Source organism: Gekko japonicus, unplaced genomic scaffold, assembly GCF_001447785.1.
Source record: "Gekko japonicus isolate JY-2015 unplaced genomic scaffold, Gekko_japonicus_V1.1 scaffold4737, whole genome shotgun sequence".
Taxonomy (NCBI): domain Eukaryota; kingdom Metazoa; phylum Chordata; class Lepidosauria; order Squamata; family Gekkonidae; genus Gekko; species Gekko japonicus.
In genome coordinates, this window is record NW_015163229.1 from 8668 (window position 1) to 15518 (window position 6851).

The 6851-nt window shown below is 49.6% G+C and overlaps 1 non-coding gene across 1 annotated transcript; it reads left to right on the forward strand.

The window, feature by feature from the left end:
* The first annotated feature begins 2783 nt into the window (after positions 1-2783).
* On the forward strand, positions 2784-2855 carry TRNAD-GUC. The gene has a single exon. It is a non-coding gene; the product is annotated as a tRNA-Asp (tRNA).
* Positions 2856-6851: the final 3996 nt, after the last annotated feature.

Consider the following 6851-nt stretch of genomic DNA (forward strand, 5'->3'; position numbering starts at 1 on the left):
ACTGTTTGAGATAGGATGCTGGACTAGATGGACCACTGCTCTCACCCAGCAGGGCACTTCTGATGGTCTTATGAAGGCCTCGACCTCTCTGCCCTGTTGTTGGCCCTCTAGAGGAACTGGTTGGCCACTGTTTGAGACAGGATGCTGGACTAGATGGATCCAGCAGGGCTCTTCTGATGTTCTTATGAAGGCCTCGGCCTCTCTGCCCTGTTGTTGGTCCTCCAGAGGAACTGGTTGGCCACCATGTGAGACAGGATGCTGGACTAGATGGATCCAGCAGGGCTCTTCTGATGTTCTTATGAAGGCCTCGGCCTCTCTGCCCTGTTGTTGGTCCTCCAGAGGAACTGGTTGGCCACCATGTGAGACAGGATGCTGGACTAGATGGACCACTGGTCTGATCCTCCACAGCTCTTCTGATGTTTTTATGAAAACTTTGGCCTCCATGCCCTGTTGTTGGCTGTCTAAGGGACTTGGTTGGCCACTGTGTGAGACAGCATACTGGACTAGGTGGACCAGTGGTCTGATCCAGCAGGGCTCTTCATATGTTTTTAAAGACTTTACTGTAACCTCCACATGTAAAAGCTGCATATGTTGGAATGTCGTTTTCTTGGGGTTCACAGCGGGGGCAGCTGTGCCCTTCTTGTGATGTTTGTTGGCTTCTCAAAAACATCTGGTTGGCCACTGTGGAAAATGGAATGCTGAACTAAATGGGTGTCAAGGTCATAGCTTGCCTAGGGCACCAAATAACTTTGGGCCAGCCCAGGACGGGTCACCACACCAAATCAATTTGGATTTGTGGGTCACCAAACAGAAAAGTGTGGGAACCACTGGTCTATCGCAATGATTATGTTAGGGAATATGCTCCTTTGACTGCCTCGTAACTGCACTTACCACATGGTTTATAGCATACCTTAGCTTTTGTAGTTTGATGTTCACGTTATTTCCAGGGCACTGTTGCATTGTGCAGGATGTGGAATGGGGTAGTATAGTCCGATCTCATCAGATCTCTGAAGCTGAATTATTGTAAGCCGTTTTGGACGACGAGAAAAGGCAGGATATAAATGCTGAATAGATGTTTTAATGAATAAAAAGTAAAAGCTGGGACTTTGGTGGGGAGACTCCCAAGGATGACTTTGCAGAGGAAGGCATTGGCAAACCACCTCTGCTTCTCACTTGCCTTAAAAGCCCCTTGCTGGGGTTGCCATAAGTTGGAATCTAAGCAGGGTCGATACTTGGAAGGGAGACCACCAAGAAAGACTCTGCAGAGGAAGGCATTGGCAAACCACCTCTGCTTCTCACTTGCCTTGAAAACTCCTTGGTGGAGTTGCCATAAGCTGGAAGCTAAGCAGGGTCAGTACTTGGATGGAAGACCACCAGGGAAGTCTCTGCAGAAAAAGGCAATGGCAAACCACCTTTGCTTCTCACTTGCCTTGAAAGCCCCTTGCTGGGGTCGCCATAAGCTGGAAGCTAAGCCGGGTCAGCACTTGGATGGGAGACCACCAAGGAAGGCTTTGCAGTGGAAGGCAATGGCAAACCACCTCTTGCTTCTCACTTGCCTTGAAAGCCGCTTGCTGGGGTCGCCATAAGCTGGAAGCTAAGTAGGATCAGCACTTGGATGGGAGGCCACCAAAGAAGGCTCTGCAGTGGAAGGCAATGGCAAACCACCTCTTCTTCCCACTTGCCTTGAAAGCCCCTTGGTGGAGTTACCATAAACTGGAAGCTAAGCAGGGTTGGTACTTGGCTGGGAGACTGCCAAGAAAGACTCCACAGAGGAAAACAATGGCAAACCATCTGTTTCTCACTTGCCTTGAAACGGCTTGCTGGGATCACCATAAATTGGAAGCTAAGTAGAGTTGGTACTTGGCTGGGAGACCACGAAGAAAACTCTCCAGGCAATGAATGGCAAACCACCTCTGCTTTTCATTTGCCCTGAAAGTCCGTTGCTGGGGTCTCCGTAAATTGGTTACGACTTGATGGCACATACATATTCGCACTTTCACACTCGTTGAATAATATGCTTCCAATCCACTTTCCATGCACTTTGCAACTGGTTTTTACTGCATGAAAAGGCAAAACCCACTTGCAAACAATTGCTAAACTGCATTGAAGGTGGATTAAAAGTGTATTATTCAGTGTCTGTGAACGCATAATACATGAAGCCTAGTTCATTGGGTGTCTTAAAGTGTATGAGCACATTGGGGCTTGTGGCTCGGTGACAGGGCATCTGCTTGGCATGCACAAGGTCCCAGGTTCAATCCTCAGCATCTCCAGTTAAAAAGCTGATGAGAAAGCAAGTATTGGGAAGGATCTTTCTTTGTGTGGAGCGCTGCTCCAATTGGAATGGGTAATACTGAGCTAGATGAACCAGCTGTATGGGTTGGTACTACACAGAGCTTCAACTGTATGGGTTGGTACTACTACTACAGAGCTTCCAAATATGGAGCATCAGAGGATTCAATGGGTGCATTCAGACGTGCCATTTGATCTGGCGTCCTGCCAGTTCAGAAACAGATTTTATATGCATGATCACACAGTCAACATCTGCCTCCCGTCCCCAGCCATCGCTTTCCGGCTCAAATCCCCTTTAAACCGGAGTATTTTGTTACCAGGTCCCCAAGTGGTGTTTTCCTGATTCTCCGTTTCCAGCCGCATTTCCCCCCTGTGTGATCGCTCCTCCGGTGTCAAGCCAATTCTGGTTTAACCCCCCTCCCCACTCGAAAGCTGCCCGAGGCTTCCGCTTTTCGCTCGCCATTTTTTCTTAAGACTCTGAAGAGCCATGAAGTGGGGCTGTAGCTCAGCGGTCGAGCATCTGCTTGTCAGGCAGAAGGTCTCAGGTTCAATCCCTGGCATCTCCAGTGAAAAGGATCAGGCGATAGTTGATGTGAAAGACCTCAGCCTGAGACCCTGAAGAGCCATGAAGTGGGGCTGTAGCTCAGTGGCAGAGCCTCTGCTTGGCATGCAGAAGGTCCCAGGTTCAATCCCCGACATCTCCAGTTAAAAGGACCAGGCAGGAAGTGATGGGAAAGACATCTGCCTGAGACTCTGGAGAGCCAGGAAGTGGGGCTGTAGCTCAGTGGCAGAGCTTCCGCTTGGCAGGCAGAAGGTCCCAGGTTCAACCCCCGACATCTCCAGTTAAAAGGACCCGGCAGTAGTCAATGGGAAATACATCTTCCTGAGACCCAGGAGAGTCGCTGCCAGTCTGATGGACCGAAGTTCTGATTCAGGGTAAGGGAGCTTCCTGCTGTTGTTCTCTAACCCACCTTGAGTTTCATTGGAAAAGAGAGGCTGGAAATAAAGTAAATAAAATAAGATATCCTGCTCGCTTTGTTTTTCAACAGATCCCAATTTTTTCCAAGCAGGCTCAAATCTCGGGGTGTCATCTGGCTTCTGAACAGAAGAGGGAACCCTGATCCACTTTAGCTAAGCAGCCGGCAAGCCTTGAATGCAGAAGACTGAGAACGGCTGCGGAGCCAGCAATGAACCAAACCCCTGCCGGGAAGGGGACGATTTCACGCATAGGAGGAGGGAAAGGTGTACATAGCCCTGGGGTCAATTGCGGAAAAAAGGTTTAGCCCATAACTAGAGAAAATAAAACATCCTTCCCTCCCCGGAGTTCCACATCTGGGTAACAAAAATGAGAAGCACACGTACCGGATGGAGATAGATTCGGGTGTGTAGCCGTGTTGGCCTGAAGCAAAAGAACAAAGTTCGAGTCCAGTGGCATCTTTAAGACCTGCAAAATTTAATTCTGGGTATAAGCTTTCGTGTGCATGCACATCTGGAGCAGAGGTCCATCAGTGGCTATTTACCACAAGGTATAGATTAGGAAGGAGCTGCGGTGGCTCAAGTGGTTAAGACAATGAACTGCAGGCTGTGGAAGGTCGGTAGTTCAGCAGTTCGAGACCCAAGTGTGCCGCATGATGGAGTGCGCTCCCGTCTCTAGTTCCAGCTCCTGCCAACCTAGCAGTTCGAAAGCAAGAAATTGCAAGTAGATAAATAGGGACCACTTCGGTGGGAAGGTAACAGCGTTCCGTGCGCCTTGGTGTTTAGTCATGCCGGCCGCATGACCACGGAAATGTCTTCGGACAGCGCTGGCTCTTCGGCTTTGAAACGGAGATGAGCACTGCAACCCTAGAGTTGGACTCGACTGGCTTTCGAGCAAGGGAACCTTTACCTTTACCGAGAAGTTGCAAACTCACAATTATTTCTATCCTGAATGCAAGATGCAAACAACTTACTCACTGTTTTAGGACTGTTGACACAATGCACGAGACTTGTGACAGATCACCTCCAACGTGCTGTTCACAACATTTTGTCCTTGGCTTGGATCCTATGAACTAGTTCTCTGGGCGCTACAGTGTCACCGCCATAGCGCACTTCCTTCTCCACCAGCACGTCTGTTTGTGCAGAGGCCCATTGAAAACCACTGATCTTGTGCAAACTGAAGTTTTAGCAGAAGAGGAAGCGTGCTCAGCAGCAGAGACTATCCACCATGCATGGAATTTGTTCACAGGATCCAAGCCGGTGTTTCCAGTTCAAACTCCCTCAAGGCCTGCGGATTTATGGTGACTTATAAAAAGTGAAGAAAAAGCCACCCAATTACTGCACTGGGTAAATACTGATGAAAATTTGATCAAGCTGTTCTGACTGGAGCACACTCAATCCCAAGAGAACAGCGTGTTAAGTGTTACAACTACCACAAACGACAAACTTACACTTCTCCCTTTCTGCAAGGCATTTCTGTTGTTTATATTTTAAGGATTACTGTGTGTCAAGTAGTCAATGTAACAAGGTTTGATATGTGGGGGGAAAGTACGTGCCAAATTTTGCAAAACATTATTTCTCCAATTCATTCAGACAGATCAGAAGAATGACACAAAACCACAAATTTGTTCTTGTAGACAAAGTCCAGGCAATCTACAGAAATCAGAACTGAAAAAGGAGAAAAAGATAGCACAATTCAGGTGAGTACCCCATAAGTCAACCCTATGAATGAATGACCACAAAACGTCCCATTGTTAACAGCCTTGCTTAGGTCTTGCAAAAAGAAGGCTGTGACTTCCTTTATGGAGCCAATCTATCTCATGTTGGGTCTTCCTCTTTTCCTGCTTCCTTCAACTTTTCCTAGCATTACAGTCTTTTCCAGTGACTCTTGTCTTCTCATAATGTGACCAAAGGAGTACAGCCTCGGTTTAGTTATTTTAGTTTCTAGGGAAAGTTGAATCACCTGCTTTTACAACAGGTCCCCAGCTGACAGAGATCAGCTCCCCTGGAGAAAATGGCTGCTCTGAAGGGTGGACTCTATGGCATTGGAACTTACAATTGGCTTCTAGTGTCCTGGCCCCACTGGTGGACCTCCTGATGGCCCCTGGTATCTTTGGCCACTGTGGGACACAGAGTGTTGGACTAGATGGGCCATTGGCCTGATCCAACATTGGCTTCTCTTATGTTCTTATCTGAAGAAGTGTGCATGCACACGAAATCTTATACCCGTAATTAAACTTTGTTTGTCTTACATGTGCCACTGGACTCATAATGGATGGGGGACAGGCTTCTAGGTAGCAGTGTGTGAACAAGATCTTGGGGTACAGGTTGACGGTAAATATGAGCAATCAGTGTGACGCAGCAGCAAAAAAGGCTAATGCGGTCTTTTTTGGTGAGTTTTCTTTTTGATGTGTGTGTATGTGCTCGTGAGCCTGGAAGTTATGGCAGCGTCTGGCAACCCCTAGTGGGGCTAGGACCTTTCTGCCTCTGTGTCCCGGCCCCAATATTGGTTGGAGGTCACCCTTCCAAGTACTTGCCAGGGCCGGCCCTGCTTAGCTTCCAAGAGCTGATGAGATCGGGCTTGCCTGGGTTATCCAGGGCAGGGCGCTCATGTGGTCTCGGAGTGAATCAGCAGCCGCAGCAAAACATCCAAATCGCGAGATGTCACATTGGTCGGGCCACACCTGGAGAATTTGTGTGATGTTCTGGAAGCCTCCCTTCCGAAAGCATGTGGGCAAAATGGAGCGGGTGCAGAGGAGAGCGAGAAGGATGATCAGGGGCCCCGGAGACCAGGCAAGCCCTGCGAGGAAAGGCTGAGGGATGTGGGAACGTTCAGTCTGGAGAAGAGGAGGCCGGGGGGGGACGGGGGGACAATTGCTCTCTTGAAGTATTTGAAGGGCCTCACTCGGAGGAGGCGCAGGGAGCTGTTTAAATTAAAGGCGGGAAGGTCCCGGCTGGATCTTAGGAAGAACTTTTTGACAGTCAGAGTTGTGCCACAGTGGAATCAGCTGCCTCTGGAGGTGGTGAGCTCCCCCTCCCTGGCCGTCTTCAAGCAGCGGCTGGACAAACCCTTGTGAGGGATGCTCTAGGCTGATCCTGCATTGAGCAGGGGGGGTTGGTCTAGATGGCCTGTCTGGCCCCTTCCGACTCTGTGATTCTATGAACAGGGGAATCAGCTGCCTCGGGCGGGGGTGAGCTCCTCCTCACTGGCAGTCTTCTCGCAGCGGCTGGACAAACCCTTGTCAGGGATGCTCTAGGCTGATCCTGCATTGAGCAGGGGGCTGGACGAGACGGCCTGTAGGGCCCCTTCCAGCTCTATGATTCCAGACTACAGAGATCAGTTCCCCTGGAGAAAGTGGATGCTTTTGCAGGGTGGACTCTATGTAGCATTGCACCTCACTGAGGTCCCTGTCCTCCCCAGGCTCCACCCCCAAATCTCCAGGACTATCCTGGCCCGGAGCTGACCACCATCCCCCTCGTGGGGCCCACTGAAGCCCCGCCCTCCTCAGAGTCCTCCCTAGAGTTGCCAGCTCCCAGTCTGGAAATATCTGGAATTTTGGGAAATTGAGTTTGAGGAAAGCAGGGTT